The sequence below is a fragment of the Phoca vitulina genome, unplaced genomic scaffold, assembly GCF_004348235.1.
Source record: "Phoca vitulina isolate PV1807 unplaced genomic scaffold, GSC_HSeal_1.0 scaffold3, whole genome shotgun sequence".
Lineage (NCBI taxonomy): Eukaryota > Metazoa > Chordata > Mammalia > Carnivora > Phocidae > Phoca > Phoca vitulina.
This window is the reverse complement of record NW_022589706.1, coordinates 52,517,147-52,534,753: the sequence shown is the minus strand read 5'-3', so window position 1 is coordinate 52,534,753 and position 17,607 is coordinate 52,517,147. Positions and strand designations below refer to the sequence as shown.

The following is a 17,607-nucleotide window of genomic DNA, read 5'->3' as shown; positions in this document are numbered from 1 at the left end:
GTATATTGTGCACATTTTGTTGTTGTTGAGTTATAGTTTGTAAATGAGGGGATTGGAAATAGTTTATCATTTGACTATAGATACAACAAAGAGCACTACATAGATTTTTTTTTCAAATTCTGAAAATTTCTGAAGGATTACTAAAATAATGTATCTTATGGGAAGCCTGGGTGGCTCAGTCAGTTAAGCATCTGCTATCAGCTCAGGTCATGTTCCCAGGGTCCTGGGATCGAGGCCCACGTCAGGCTTCCTGCTCAGCGGGGAGCTTGCTTCTCCCTCTCCCTCTGCTGCTTCCCCTGCTTGTGTGCTCTCTCTCTGTCAAATGAATAAATAAAACCTTTAAAAAAAATAAAATATCTTTACATGATTCTAATTTTGAGAAGTTATGGCTGTTGGAGCCAATGGGCCAAGGTTCATAATCTTATTCGCTCTGGTAATACAGGCCATGTGATGTTGGTATATGTCTTCATCTCCTTGAACATCGGTATGTAATTGGACTACAGGGTTACTGTTTTGTGGTAGGCACTGAGGATACAAAGATGAATCCTGAGCTGTTTGTTCTATCTTCAAGGATGGTAGTCTAGTGGGGGCACTCTACAAGTAAGCAGACCATTCCAGTGAGATGTAGTGAGGGCAGTAATAAACCTACAAACCTACCTGGGACATGGTGCATGGAGATGTTTCAGAGGAGGTGAGGCTTGAACTTAAAGGGCTAATAGGTATAGAATTTGGGGATCTGCGAGGAAGGAACATATTTTAAGCAGAAGAAATAGCATGGGATGTATCATGGTGGAAGGGGACAGTGTGGCTTTTTTTTTTTTTTTACATCTTTTGATTTTTTCGTTTAATAATTTTACAACACCCAATGCTCATCACTACTAGTGCCCTCCTTAATCCATCATGCATTTAACCCCCACCCCCCCACCTCCCCTCCAGTAACCCTCAGTTTGTTCTCTGTAGTTAAAAGTATGTTTCCTGGTTTGCCTCCCCCCCTTTTTAATATATATTCATGTTTTGTTTCTTGAATTCCACATATGAGTGAAATCATATGGTATTTGTCTTTCTCTGACTGACTTATTTTGCTTAGCATAATACTTTGTAGATATCTCCACATCATTGCAAATATTGATGGCTGAGTGATATTTCCATTGTATGTATGTGTTTTTCTTTATCCATTGGTTGGACATTTGGGCTCTTTTCATATCTTGGCTATTGTAGACAATGTTGCTATGATCATTGAGGTGCATGTATCCCTTTGAATCAGTATTTTTACATCCTTTGGGTAAATACCTAGTAGTGCAATTGCTGGATCATAGGGGAATTCTATTTTTAGCTTTTTGAGGAACCTCCATACTGTTTTCCAGAGTGGCTGCACCAGCTTGCATTCCCACCAACAGTGTAAGAGGGTTCCCCTTTCTCTGCATCCTTGACAACACCTGTTGTTTCCTGAGTTGTTAATTTTAGCCATTCTGACAGGTGTGAGTGATATCTCATTGAAGTTTTGATTTGTATTTCCCTGGTGCCGAGTGATGTTGAGCTTCTTTTCATCTGGATATCTTCTTCAGAAAAATGTCTGTTCATATCTTCTGCCCATGTTTTAACTGGATTATTTGTTTTTGGGGTGTTGAGTTTGATAAGTTCTTTATAGATTTTTGAACACGAACCCATTGTCAGCTATGTCATTTGCAAATATCTTCTCTCATTCTGAAAGTTGTCTTTTAGTTTTGTTGATTGTTTCCTTCACTGTGCAGAAGCTTTTTATCTTGATGAGGTCCCTGTAGTTTCTTTTTTCTTTTGCTTCCCTTGCCTCCAGAGACATATCTAGTAAAAAGTTGCTACAGCCTATATCAAAGAGGTTGCTGCCTGTGTTCTTCTCTAGGATTTTGATGGTTTCCTGTCTTACATTTAGGTCTTTCATCCATTTTGAATTTATGTATTTTTTTCTCTCAGAATTTCTTCTTGTGCATGGTACAAGAAAGTGGTCCAGTTTCATTCTTTTGCATGTTGCTGTCCAGTTTTCCCAACACAATTTGTTGGAGAGACTGTCTTTTTTCCACTGGATATTCTTTCCTGCTTTGATGAAGATTAGTTGACCAGAGAGTTGAGGGTCCATTTCTGGGTTTTCTATTCTGTTCCATTCACCTTTGTTTTTGTGCCAGTACCATACTGTCTGGATCGCTAGAGCTTTGTAATATAACTTAAAGTCCAGAATTGTAATGCCTCCAGGTTTGCTTTTCTTTTTCGATATTGCTTTGGCTATTTGGTGTCTTTTGTGGTTCCATACAAATTTTTAGGTTTGTTTGACTCTTTTAAATTGTAAGAATATAGAGTGAAGGGGCACCTGGGTGGCTCAGTCGTTAAGCGTCTGCCTTCGGCTCAGGTCATGATCCCAGGGTCCTGGGATCGAGCCCCGCATCGGGCTCCCTGCTCAGCGGGAGGCCTGCTTCTCCCTCTCCCACTCCCCCTGCTTGTGTTCCCTCACTCGCTGTGTTTCTCTCTGTCAAATAAATAAATAAATAAAATCTTAAAAAAAAAAAAGAATATAGAGTGAAGATGGCATAGTGCAGGGGAGTAAGTTGGAGATCTACTACGGGGCTGATATCAGTGTATCTTTAGAACATATTATGTTTGAATCTTGTTTAAATGATCAGAAGCTATTCATAGCTTTTTTATAAGGAGTGACATGATTTTGTATTTTAGGACAATCCTTGGCATCACACTAGGGAGAAGTCAGAAGAAGGTATTGTAGTAGATTCAGTGAGAAGTAGTATAACCTGAGATAGGAAGAGGCCAGCAGAGCCTAGGGTGACTTAGGCTTCAGCTTTGGGTGACTGTATGGAAAATAGAGGAGAGGAGCAAGCTCTTTTGAGGGGGCTTTGAGCTGGAGATAGAGATTAAAATAAAATAAAATACAACCTTAAAATAAAGTTGGAGTACTTCTAGTGTGCCAGGGATTTGGTAAGGTTTTTAACATATTTAATTGTCTCAGTATCCCCTTGAGGTGTTGCCATCTATAATTGAGAAATGAGAAAGCAGATTCAGAGAGGTCACATATCTGACCTCAGATTATAGCTGGAAATGGTGGAACTTGGAATTGAGTCTTGGTCTACCCCACCCTAAAGTACAACCTATTCTCACTCTATTACTTGGGAATCATCCTTCAGCTATAGTTGAAGCGATGGGTATAAATGGAAATGATCAGGAGGAGTATATAGACAGGGAAGAGATGATGACCAAGGATAGAACTTGGGCAAATAGCATTAGATTAAATGGAACATCTTCTGTGTCTTTATAGAAGATGCATTCAGAGAGGTAAGAGGTTAACTAGAAAAAGCATCTCAGTCAAGACAAAAACATTAGAATCATCCTGCAAGACTCTTATTCTTTCTCACCCCCACATCCTGTCCATCAGCAAATTCTTTTGTCTTTGCCTTCAAAGTATATGCAGAATCTGACCATATCCTCCTGTCCAAGCCACTCAAATCTGCTCTGCTCTAACAGGAAATCCTGTTATCCTGTTCTTGTCCTTACCATCTTTTCTCCACCCAGCAGTCAGACCAGTGTTTTCAGAATGTAGATCAGATCGTCACTCCTCTGTTCACAGCTGTCCAGTGGTCTTCCTTGTCATTCAGAATATAATCCAAACTACCATGGCCCACAAGGCAGCAATGACTACCACAGGCTACCTCTCTAGCCTCTCCTTCTCCATTCCCCCCAGGGTCATAGCACCAGCCGCAAGCTAAGCATGCTCCTTTTCTGGACCTTTGCATGGATTGTTTGCCTGCCTGGAATGCTTTTTCCCTGATCTCTGTCACTCTATTAGAGTAATCCAACCAAACTGTCTGAAATAGCACATTCCATTATCTTGTTCGACCTCTTCATCCTCTTTTTGTCCATTTTTCGTCGCTGGACATATTAAACTTGCTTGTTTGCTTTGTGTTAATTGCCCCTAGAATCTCCATCCTGTGCCTAAACTTTATGAAAGTAGAGGTTTTGCCTTTTTTTGTTCACTCCTCTATCTGCAGGATCTAGAGTAGAGTAAATGCTCAACAAATATTTGGATAAATGAATGCAGCCAGACTGGCTTTTAAAAAACAAGTAAATCGGATCATGCTACCCACCCTACCCCCGTCCCGTTCAACCTTTCCACCCCCATAGACTCTCATTACCATTGGAATAAAATCCAGACTCCTTTCTGTGGTCTACAAGGCCTTGCATGATCTGGACCTTGGCTGAGACTAACCCTAGTCTTGACACTCCGCCCTGCGGAACTACATTCCAGCCACATTGGCATTCTTGTTCTTCCTGGAGCTCATTAAGCTCATTTCTTCCTCTTGCTGGTCCCTCTGCCAGCCACTTCTTCTACATGGTTGGCTCTTGTTACACCTTCAGATCTTTGCTCAAGTTCTGCTTCTGCAGAAAAGCTTCCCTAGACGACCCTTTCTTACAAGTGTTCCCAGTACTTGCCTCTTCACCCCAAATCTTCCCAGGACCAGGTTAATTTTTATCATTGAAATTGTCACTGCCTGAGCAATATTGTTCATTTATTTACAATATTCTTCCTTTCCACCTGGGTTGTAAACTCCATGAGGGTGGGGTGTTTATTGTCTTATTTATCATCATATTCCTAGCACCTAGAAGAGAGCACTTGGTGTATCTTAGAGGCCCAACCCTTAGAGGATGGATGAATGAAATACTCCTGCCACTCCTGTGAGGGCGGTTCATTATTACTGTGAATAGTTGAATATTCTTTTGGTGACACACGGTTTAAATAAATGCCTAAAACTTCTAGGATGATGGTTATGCAGTTTGAACATTAAGTCATGAGACTACCTTTCCAAACTGGCTCATGGAATTCCAGTACATTACTTTATAGAGATTCTTCTTGCACATTCTTGGGAACTCAAATCTCTCAAACTTTCAGGATGCTGTAATTTTTATTTTTAGTTGTTACGAAAAGTATTTGACTGAATTAGATTGCTACACCCTCGAGGAGAGTGAGGCCGTATTCCCTTTTGTATCCCCAGCACCTTCTCTAGAGTTCAGCACAGAGTAGGTGTTCAATAAATGTTTGTCAATGGTAAGCTAAGAAAAAAAAAAGACATTTCAAAAAAAATGGCACCAAAATTTAGAATTTTCTGTAAAATATTTGCAGTTTTTGTAGATTTCAAAACTGAACCCCTGCCTCCCCCCCCCCCGCCCAAAGCTTAACCTTTCAGAAACGTTTGGTTGCTGAGAAACAGAAGAAGACAAATGAAGGGGTGATAGCCCATACTAAATTTAAATCTGTTCCCAGGTCAGAGAAACAGAGGGGACCTATAATCACTTATTCACCTACAGTTACTCCCTATTTGGATGAGGTTGGGGTGGAGGCAGGGAAAGGCTCTGTGGTCCAGCATCCTTCTTCACTCGTATTTTCTTTTTGATAAAACAGCCAGTGTTCAGTGTTGCTCCAAAAGTTTTGGTTTGGGGATTAAAAAAGCGAGCAACAGGTAGCAGTGACGCAGGTTACGCTCAGTCACTGAGCTGCACACACCTTAAGCCAACACACCCCGTGAAAGGTGGCAGTGTTTGAACTGAATCTGTGCTTTTTAGATGGAGCAGCACCTTTTCAATAAAAGCACGCTTATACCGACTCCTTAAGAAGTTTAGACTGGAGGGCTGTCTCCAGCAACTGGCCCCCCTGCTGCCAAGCCCCATTTGTTTGTCTTGGCAGCTGGGCTGTGTCTGCTTGGCCGGTGCTAATGCTGGGATGTTAAATTGATGAAACACAGAGCTCTTGATCCTTTTCAGTGAGGCTTCTATTTGGTTAATGGCAGGGTAGAGAATGGAGAATGGATACTCTTGTAGTGTAGCTAGAGATGTGGGGACCTGTGGGAAGATACTTCATTAGAATAATTAGCCCTGCGCTTCATTGTGGCTTTTGTCTTATTCTTTCTTTGGTCCAGATAGAAATTTTTTTCTTCAAATGGTTACAACATATGTTCTATTTGGTATAAATACTTAAGCATAAGATAACCTGCCAAAAATATGAAGGCATTTGGCTTTTTGAGAATTTGGACATTTCAGAATTATGGACCAAGAATACTGGTGTAACACGCACTCGTGTTTGGTGTGCTTGGGATTAGCTACCCTTTGGCTGTAGTCATCATGACTATACATTGTTCCAGAAGCCATGGGCTATGACTAGACTTTTTAGAATTAACAGCACAGAAGGGAAACAAGTATAAATCATCTCTCTGGTTTATGTTTCTCAAGAGGGAAGTATAATATTGCTTAAGTTGATACAAGTGTTGACAGTCCCCTGAGGTTGGTGACTGTATCAGTCCCTCCCTTTATTCAAGTTCTGCTCCAATGTTGCCTCTCCAAAGATTCAAAACAGCAAGTCCCCTCCCCTGTCTCTCTTTAACCACTCACCTGCTTTATTTCTTCATAGCAGTTATCATGACCTGAAATTATTTTTATTTTTATATCTCCTTACCTGCAATGTGAGTTCTACGAGGACAGGAATTTTTTTCTTATTCACTGCTTAACCCTTAGTGCTCGGAAGAGTATCCAGGATGTAACAAGTGCATGATAAATGTGTGTCAAATGAATAAGTAAGAAGAGGAAAGGAGCAATAAAAGATGAAGTAAAGAAAGGAAATGATGTGTGTTTTCCAGATAATATCCTTCAACACGTGGCTAGTTAAACCAGGACAGGGGAGTCCATCAGTCTTGCAGATGTGAAATGTTTATTAGGACTTTTAATAAAACTTCGGGTGAAAACTGGATTGCATGTAGCAAACACATCACTTAGCCCAAATAAATCATTAGGTTAGCCAAAGATCAGGGAATATGAAAACATTTCATTTTATGATTGAAGGATTGAGCAGAGAAATTAGATTTGTCTTAATAGAGATGTTAAAAGAGTATGAGCTTGAGACTTTTATCATTTGTCCTAAGAATATATTTAAAATTCTCTTGCTTACCAGGCTTTCTTTTAGAAGGGGTAGGTTTGTCAGTTTCAGAATCCCTATTAGTTGCTTATGTCCATTCCCTGAGCGTACTTGCATTTCTGGTGCTGCTATAGCGCATGTGATGCTACAAACAGATGGAACTGATAGAAGAAAATATCTACTGTCCACTAAAACAAATGTTTAAGAATGATGTTTGATGCATAACAGATGGCATGAGAAACAGCCTGCCAGATTAAGATTGGTGATAATGGATTAGTGAACACCCTATAATTAACTACTAATTATTATTCTCATGATTGTATTTCTTTCCACTCCGTCAACTTTTTATATTGTACTATGTATATAAACAATTATATTTCATATTTTCTTTTTCATGTTTTTATATATTAACTTTTGCTATAAAGGTTTACCTGTTTTTACATTCTTCATAATACCTTTATCATATTTCATCAAATTCATATGTGAGAATTAGACCATGTTGGGAGCGAGACTATCATGTATTAGTGATGTTCCTGGCGTATAGAACACGTTCAACTCGTGTTTGTTGATGTTAATTAAATATTCCAAATTGATTTAGCCTTTGCTTTATTACAAGACATTTAGCTTCTTTCTGGTTATTGATATTATAGGTAATGATGTGTTGACTATACTTCTGAACAACCATGGCTTCATGATTCTTTCGATTTATCGTCTTATACTGAATTCCCACAGGGAGCTATCTTAGTCAAAGTTTGTGAACATTTTTATATTTCTTGATTTGTGAATGGGTGACATTGTTTTATATTGATGTCTTCAATGTTTGAATATCCCTTTAGTCTTATAAAATAAATAAGTGTATTATTTTTTTTTTTACCTTACTCAGCGTAAGTTGTGGCAAATTCCTTTTCCTGACACATGATAGATAAAAGTATTTTTCAAATTAGATATAGGTAACAACTTATTTTTTTTTCAATTTTAGGCCTGTTTTTTATATGGTTGTAGCATGTTTATGGATTTTATTAATATATTATTTTGTTATAAATTATGAATCTAATTAATTTTTTAAAGAATTGGTAGACCTTTGAGCTTGTACACTTACTATTGTTGCAAGCTTTATTTTTTTTTTTAATCTTCATGTGGGGGCCTCTAAAACTGACATTCTTGAAGCCTATTTTTTTTCCTTCTTTCTTTCAATTTTTTGAAGTTCTAGTGGCTTTTGAAATTGTCTCAAATTTTTAGAACATACACACATATTCATGTGATATATGTTACATACTTATCATCCCTTCCTCAGCTCTGTAACTCTACAGAGGGGCAAGATAACTAGAAAATTCATCTTGACCAGCTCCAATAAAGAGAAACAGAAATCTGTGACTATTTAAGATGACCGAATCTGGTTAAAAATCAACTAATAACCAGTTTTTTTTCTCTATTTTTTAAAAATTTTATTATGTTAATCACCATACATTACATCATTAGTCTTTTATGTAGTGGTCCATGATTCATTGTTTGCGTATAACACCCAGTGCTCCATTCAATACGTGCCCTCTTTAATACCCATCACCAGGCTAACCCATCCCCCCACGCCCCTCCCCTCTAGAACCCTCAGTTTGTTTCTCAGAGTCCATAGTCTCTCGTGGCTTGTCTCCCCCTCCGATTTCCCCCCCTTCATTTTTAACAAAAGGAAATACTTTTAATATTTAACTGTTTGTTCCTGGTTCTGTTTAAAAATTTGAAATATTAAAATCATCCCCTGATAACATAACTCTATGATAATAGTATCATTATTGATATTAGGGTTATAGCTCTTAGTAATATTAAGTATAATTGGAGACTTATATGTACAAAGCACTGGATTTCTTATTCATTTTCTCATTTAATCTTATCATTCTCCCATTTTCACAGATGATGAAACTGAGGCTTTGAGAAGTTAAATGAAACTTTCCCTACTAGTGGACAAAATGTTCAGACTTGGGTCTGTCCAGCTTTAAAACCCTAGGCTCTTGATCATGATGCTATGCTAAATACATTGGTTTTGACAATTTTATACTTATCCCTAAGGATTTCTTTTTAAAAGTCTTCCTTTCTGATCATGTGGATTTGTATGACCATTTCAGAGTTCAAATATTAAGTAAATAAATTTTTAAATTTTATCCAAAATATTCTTGATGACCAGGCATTGTTATACACTAGGAAAGCCATTTTCCTGTATCTGCACAGAGCAAATTGTTAACAGTTCTATCTTAGCTTCACTCCCTGGTTTCAGTCTGTTCCCTAATCTTAGGCTTCCTTCCCCTAACTCCAAACTTAAAATAATATTGATCTGGTTCAGCACATGTCTCATACATTCCTTATCTAATAGTAGTTTTTGTATTTAATGGTTTATATTATGTACCTTTGAAAACTCAAAAGGACTTTTTGTATGCAAAATTGTTTTTTATTAGCATTTTTCATTAATATTTCCTATGTTCTGCTAGTTTTTGGCAATTGATGTCCTATGGGCAGTAAACAAAGTGAACTTGATAAAATTATGTCACTTCTGGTCACAGTTTCCAATAGAATACTGAAGTGTTGTTTCAAGGTTCTTGTTACGTTTAGTCCTACGCTTACTGAAAATGGTGTAGCACCTTCAATAGAAACCCTTTCTGATATCCAGAGGTGCCACTAAGTACCTGTTCAAAATCATGATCACTGTTTACTTTAGAAGATCTTAACCGGGGGATCATGGAGAAGGCTTCAGGATAGCTTAGAAAAACCTGGAGTAATGTGAGAAAATGTGTTATAGGGCCATTTTTAAAAAGAGTTCATAGGTTTCATCATTCATTCCATTATTCATTGAATCATAACTCATTCAAATTCCCAAAAAGAAACTAAACCCAAAGAGTGTTATAAAATATCCCTATTCTGAAAACCCCATCTGCTTTTATTTAACCACTTACACCTCAATACCAGACCTTTTTAGATACCTATTTTGACCATATTTTTTGTTCCTATTCTTTTTTTCCTTTTTCCTTCCTTATGTTATGTTAATCACCATGCATCACATTATTAGTTTTTGATGTAGTGTTCCATGATTCACTGTTTGCGTATAACACCCAGTGCTCCATACAGAATGTGCCCTCTTTAATACCCATCACCAGGCTCACCCATCCCCCCACGCCCCTCCCCTCTAGAACCCTCAGCTTGTTCCTCAGAGTCCATAGTCTCTCATGGTTCGTCTCCCCCTCCAATTCTCCCCCTTCATTTTTCCCCTCCTACTATCTTCTTTTTTTTTTTTTTAACATATAATGTATTATTTGTTTCAGAGGTACAGGTCTGTGATTCAACAGTCTTACACAATTCACAGGCTCACCATAGCACATACTCTCCCCAGTGTCTATCACCCAGCCGCCCCACCCCCCACCACTCCAGCAACCCTCAGTTTGTTTCCTGAGATTAAGAATTCCTCTTATGGGGCACTTGGGTGGCTCGGTCGGTCAAGTGGCTGCCTTCGGCTCAGGTCATGATCCCGGGGTCCTGGGATCGAGCCCCACGTCCAGCTTCCTGCTCAGCAGAGAGCCTACTTCTCCCTCTCCCTCTGCCTGCCACTCTGCCTACTTGTGCTCTCTCTCTCTCTGTCAAATAAATAAATAAAATCTTTAAAAAAAAAAGAATTCCTCTTATCAGTGAGGTCATATGATAAAAAATTTAAATACAGTTGACACACAATGTTACATTGGCTTCAGGTGTGCAACTTACTAATTGGACATTTAATTGTTATACTGTGCTCAGCACAAGTGTAGTTACCCTCTGTCACCACCCAACACCGTTAGAATCCCACTGACTGCATTCTCTATGCTGTACCTTTTACTCCCATGATTTATTCATCCCATAACTGGAAGGCTGTATCACCCACTCCTCTTCACCCATTTTGCCCATCCTCCCACCTCCTCCCCTCAGGCAACCATCAGTTTATTCTCTGTATTTATAGGTCTGTTTCTGCTTTTTAAAAAAATTCTTTATTTAAATTCAATTTAGTTAACATATAGTGTATTATTAGTTACCCGGGGTAGAATTTAGTGATTCATCAGTTGCATAGAACACCCAGTGCTCATTGCATCAAGTGCCCTCCTTAGTTCCCATCACCCAATTACGCCACCCCACGACCGACCTCCCTTCCAGCAACCCTCAGTTTGTTTCCTAGAGTTCAGCATCTCCTATGGTTTGCCTCCCTCTCAATTTTCATCTTATTTTATTTTTCCTTCCCTTCCCCTATGTTCATCTGTTTTGTTTCTTAAATTCCACATACCAGTGAAATCATATGGTATTTGTCTTTCTCTGACTGACTTATTTCACTTAGCATAGTATTCTCTAGCTCCATCCATGTTGCCATGTCATTGCAAATGGCAAGATTTTGTTCTTTTTTGATGGCTGAGTAATATTCCATTATATATATGTGTGTGTGTGTGTGTGTGTGTGTGTATGTATATATATATATATATATATATGCCACATCTTCTTTATTCATTCATCTGTCCACGGACATCTGGACTCTTTCTATAATTTGGCTGTTGTGGACATTGCTGATATAAACATTGGGGTGCAGATGCCCCGTTGAATCACTATTTTTGTATCCTTTGGATAAATACCTAGTAGTGCAATTGCTGGGTTGTAGGATAGTTCTATTTTTAACTTTTTGAGGAACCTCCATACTGTTTGCCAGAGTGGCTGCACCAGCTTGCATTGCCACCAACAGTGTGAGAGGGTTCCTCTTTCCCTGTATCCTTGCCAACATCTGTTGTTTCCTGACTTGTTAATTTTAGCCATTCTGACAAGTGTGAGGTGGTATCTCATTGTGGTTTTAACTTGTATTTCTCTGATGCTGAGTGATGTTGAGTATTTTTTTCATGTGTCTTTTGGCCATTTGTATGTCTTCTTTGGAGAAATCTCTGTTCATGTCTTCTGCCCATTTCTTATTTCTGCTTTTTGTTTCTTTATTCATTTGTTTTATTTTTGGGCTCCACATATAAGTGAAATCATAAGGTATTTGTCTTTCTCTGACTTATTTCACTTTTCCTATTACCCTTTAGATTCATTCATGTTGTCCCAAATGGCAAGATCTCATCCTTTTTTATGGCTGAGTAATATTCTATCGTGTATATCTACATCTTCTTCATCTGTTATCTACCAATAGACACCTGGGTTGTTTCCATATCTTGGCTATTGTAAATAATGCTGCAATAAACATAGGGTGCATGTATCTTTCAAATAGTGTTTTTGTTTTCTTTGGGTAAGTACCCAGTAGTGGAATTACTGGATCATATATTTTTATTTTTAATTTTTTGAGGAACCGGTTCCTATTCTTTTGTCAATTTCCTATGCTTAACTTGAAGCATTTTTCCTCTGCTACTGTCTTTTAGGCAAGGAGCGTATGGGCATTTAGTCTTTGTTTTTAATTAACATTGTGAACATTTAGTATCTAGTTGCATATGTGGCCATATTTCAGAGGGAGGGAGGGAGGGAAGCAGTGGGGGGACACTATAATTTGGAGAATTTAGACCTGTGGGATGATTGGCTGGTGTTAACTGGATATTTGAAACCTGTTATTTCAGTGATATATATCCTACACTTTAGTAGTCTTAAACACAGCTCTGGGATTCTGTCTACTCTCCTGACAGTAAGAAAATGAATTTATCAGTTCTTTTTTCTTTATCACCATGAGAACCACTACCTCCACCTCCAAATATTACCAGCCCTAGACTCACCCAATTAAAGTCCTGCTCTTGGGGTGTTGGGGTGGGACAGTCGGTTAAGTGTTGGGCTCTTGATTTTGGGTCAGGTAATGATCTCAGGGTCATAAGGTTGAACCCGGTGTTAGCCTCCAAGCTCAGCACAGAGTCCGCTGAAGACTCTCTCTCCCTCTCCCTCTGACCCTCTGCCCCCCTGCTCACTCTCTCTCTCCCCTCCTAAAATAAATAAATAAATCTTAAAAAAAAAAAAAAAAGCCCTGCTCTCATGTTCGGTGTGGGATAGACTTTAGTCACTAAAGTGAAAAAGGAAGCAGTCAGTCAGTGCCAGGGACTCCCTGTCCTCTGTTGTTCTTCACTCTCTGCTTTGCATCCTCTCTCCTAAAGATCAGTCATGCAACCTGCCTTTCTTATAAATGAGTTTATTTCATGAACAAAAATCAGACTGTGAAAGAAGGATGTAAAATGTGCTCTATGTTTTAAGGATATAGGTTGGCTTGGAATCAGACTTTCATGATTCTAAAATAGTAAACATCCAGGCTGGGGAATCTGTTTATCTTAGACCTGCAACTGGTTATCTCTGTCACCTTTACATATCAGGATACAAAAGAATAGTAGTGTACTACCTACAAGGGATCAGGATACAAAGGAATAGTAGTGTACTACCTACAAGGGATAGCGTGGGCAGCGTTCTTAGCACATAGCAAGTCCTCAGTAAATGTTTGCTCATTGGTGACATGGAAGCATCTTTTGACATCTCCCAGTTTTAGTGACTTACCTATCAACTACTGCATTCCACTGAAAGTAAACAACCACTTCTATTTAAAACACCCAAAAATCTATATTAAATAATTCAAGAAGCTTACTGTCTAATTTGGAGCAGTTCTCATTCCTCTCCGCCTGATGAGATACCAGATTACTGAACATCCCAAACCTATAAAAATAAAAGTGATTTTGTTCCCACATATTGCAAATGAATTAGAGTTTTATTACTGTTTTTGTCTTTAGTGATTTTCAGCCTATAAATATAAATGACATTTCTCTAATCTTGGCTTTGTTCTGCCAGTTTCTTCTAAGTAATGCCTATTAACAATGAGCAAATAGAGCCTAATAAAATTCATTCAGTAATGTAGGGCATTTCAGGTTACTAGATAAAAGCCTACTTCATTTGTTTTTTGTTATAACTGTAGCACATCTTTATTTCATTTAGCATTTAGAAATGCTAAAAGATATTTCAAACTTCTAAGAAGAAAGAATGCTCACACCCCCACAACTCAAAGACCTCTACTGTTTACATTTTGGGTATTTTCCTTCCATGGTTATTTCTACCAATTTAAGACTGTGATCTTCCAATAAATGGCATTTTGAATATGTTCACTTTAGTAAGTTTCTCAAGGACTTTCTTATGTCTTTTGATCCTTTTGTAATTCCTCCCTGTGTTGGTTTGGAGCGCTACACAGTGAGTGCTCTGTTTAAAAGCAGAACAGTGAAAAAGCAAATATACAAATATAAATAATGAACCAACAATACAAGAGCAGCCTACTATTCTAAGCAGCGTGGTATGCAGAAAATGCACGTTTTTCTCCATAGTTCCTCTTCAGCTGGCGGCCTAGCAGGGAAAGTTGGGATCATAAGGAAGTAAATGCTGGTAAGAATAAGTGGATGTAAGCGAATTATACAGCATTTTCAGCAGATCTAAGTACTTTTAAAGGTCATTTAGAAATGGCTTAAAATGTATTTCTTCTTTGATTGTAGGATACAGCAGACATTTAAGCAACTGACTATGCACAGTATTCAGGGTATACAGGGCATCCTAAAATCAGGGGTGGATTCAGGTTTCGTGGGGCCTGGAACTTGTATAATTTTGCAGACCACATTTTAGAAAAATTAATACAACCTTATAAATGAAAAACGTTAGATACAGCAATGAGTATTTGGCAGGAGAAAAAATCATAAAAGTTACAAATTCGATAAAGCTGACAAATATCACTAATATCAGAAACTCTGGGAGGAACAAAATATTTTTATTAAGTAACTGCTTGACATATTTCTGTATGTTTTTTTCCTCTCTTTTTTGGCTCCCATACTTTGTCTCTTTGTCAGTGTTTGCACTGTATCATTTTTGTAGAGAATATAGAAAGTTAAGTCCATTTTTCTTCTGGCATGGTTAAGCAGAATTTGTGTTTTATTATTGATAGTTGAGATGCCTATAGCCTGGGCGGATAGTCCTCTTCACTGTCTGTAGTGTTGCTACTAGCTTGTGCCTTATGAATTCTGATAAATTCAATCTCATACATTTCTCATCAAAAAAGAAAAACACCAGTGTTCATAATTACATATGTTGAATTTTCAAATATACTTCTGACAGAGGAAAATTTCCATTTTGAGCAGGCATTGGTGGAAATCAGTGTTTTACTTAAAATTGTACACATCTGGGGATGGGAAGACTTTTCCACAGTCCAGATTCTGGCTTCCCACATTTTAGACCTTGTTTCTCCTCCACTAGTCCTACAACCTCCAGGCCAACCACCGTGGACTATTTCTTTGTTTCATCCTCTTACAGCTGCTAATACTCATCCCCTGGTCTTCTTCAATCTACTGATTTTATTGAGGTAATTTTTAAGCTAAGGTATAGTATCTAGGAACAACTAGATAGTAAGTGTTAAGTGCTGTGTGTCAAGCTTGTGCTAAGCACTGCACCACGCATCCTTGAAGCAACTCTAGGGTAATTACTGTACTGATTCCAGTTCTGCAGATGAGAAAACTGAACTTGTTGGGATTTCTGTATAGGTTTGTCAGAAACCACAGCTTGTGTTCCAAACCACTATAAACCTCTTTTCAGCAATTTATACTTGCAATGGGGTGGAATCCAAACATGACCTTATATTTTAATATGAGCATATTATTTTTTTAAAGATTTTATTTATTCATTTGAGAAAGACAGAGAGAGCGAGAGCACAGAGGGAGAGTGAGAGAGAGAAGCAGACTCCCTGCTGAGCAAGGAGCCCCATGTGGGGCTCGATCCCAGTACCCTAAGATCATGACCTGAGCTGAAGGCAGATGCTTAATCGACTGAGCCACCCAGGTGCCCCTAATGTGAGCATATTAATAATAATATAATTAATAATGTAATCACACTCATTATTACTATATACTTTCTAATCACGATTCCCCATACCCTCGGATTTTCTTAATTTAGTAGTTCTAGTCCTTTCAACAACAAATTATAGCAAATCACCTGTAAAACCAAACCTATGGGAGAGGCTTTGAAGGAGGTGGTGGGAGGGTACCAAAGGCAAGGGAACCCGTTGTATTTTATAGGAGTGTCTAAGGCTAACTATACTGCAGAGACACCATCAACTCAGATACAGAAAATAGGCTCCAGTCTGCATATGTATTATGAGAACTGGAGGTGACCTAGACCAGTAGTGAATTTGATTTATTAACAAACTTAGTTGAAAGATTAAAGCTGGGGGCAACAGGCTGGCTCCATCCGTAGAGTGTAAGACTCTTTGATCGCAAGGTTGTGAGCTCAAGCCCCTCTCTGGTACTAGAGCTTATTTAAATTAAAAAAAAAAAAATGAGGTTCGTTGCAGAGGCAGTTTCAAAGGGAGGGTCTTAAGTGTTGGTGGACTTAGGTGCTAACGTGTTGTTACCTAGCCAGATAATAGCAGCTCAAGCAAACAGTTTCATTTAGAAGCAATTTGAAATGTAAATTATCAGCATTCCAGCTTTCACTTCCTCAAGGTAATTGGGACTATTTTGTTTATGAGAAAAAAGAGAAAGATCAGTTTTATGAAAGAAATAATACCCAAATATATTCATGAACTGGTATACATACTATGACTATATTTATTTATTTATTTTTTAAATTTTATTTATTTATTTGACAGAGAGAGACACAGTGAGAGAGGGAACACAAGCAGGGGGAGTGGGAGAGGGAGAAGCAGGCTTCCCGCGGAGCAGGGAGCCTGATGCGGGGCTCGATCCCAGGACCCTGGGATCATGACCTGAGCCGAAGGCAGACGCTTAACGACTGAGCCACCCAGGCGCCCCTATTAAATTGTTATATTAATTATGTTAATAAAGAAAATATATTATATTATATATATTATAACATGATTCTGTTGTTATAGATGATAACTTTACAGATGATAAAGTTTATAGCTGGCCAGTACTTTTAAAGATTTCAAAACACAAGCTTTTGTTTTTATAATCAGTTTCTGTTTTTATAAATGACTCCTTGAATAAAGGGAAAAAATCCCTCAAACCTTAAAAATATTGTTTACTGTTTAAGATCTTCAATAATGCTCTATTTACATATGAACACAGTGAGTGGATTGTATTTCCTTCAACATGCATAATTTATTTATGAAAATCCTTAGAAATATATCAGGCTTTGGTTTCATTACTTTGAAATTTTGAAAAATATTTGGAGCCAGTTAGTGTAACAAACTTTCCCCCCCCCGGTATCATTCTACTTTTGTATCTGTAGTTACAAATTTCTGGGTCTGAAAAATGTTCGGTTTATGTCATAAAATCACACTGGCCTTATTTCTGAATATATTGGCACTAGAATAGGGCTAGCTTTTCCATTTGTGCTTCCATATACCTATCTTTTAAAATTTAGGTTTCATATATTTTCTTTTGATTGCCAATCTAGGATACTCCTGGTTTGCTACCATTTGGAATCTGCTAGTAAGAAATGACCTCAGACATGATTGAGAAATCTGTGTCATTCTTTTCCCATTAACAACTATTTTGTTTTTTGCTTTCTTTTTTTTTTTTGACTGACATCTCTTCTGAGTAGGTCAGATCCACTTTAGCCAGGCAGTCGCTGTGTGCTAAATGTTACTTGACCTTCAAGAATCTGTAGATCCAGCCAGGATTGGGTCAGATTTGATCCTCTCCAGTTTGGGATATCTGGCCAACTTCTCTGGCCAG

General features: G+C 38.1%; 1 protein-coding gene across 4 annotated transcripts in view; it reads left to right on the top strand.

The window, feature by feature from the left end:
* ADAMTS3 (ADAM metallopeptidase with thrombospondin type 1 motif 3) overlaps positions 1-17,607 on the top strand; it is a 252,350-nt gene that overhangs the window by 65,456 nt on the left and 169,287 nt on the right. The window lies entirely within an intron of this gene.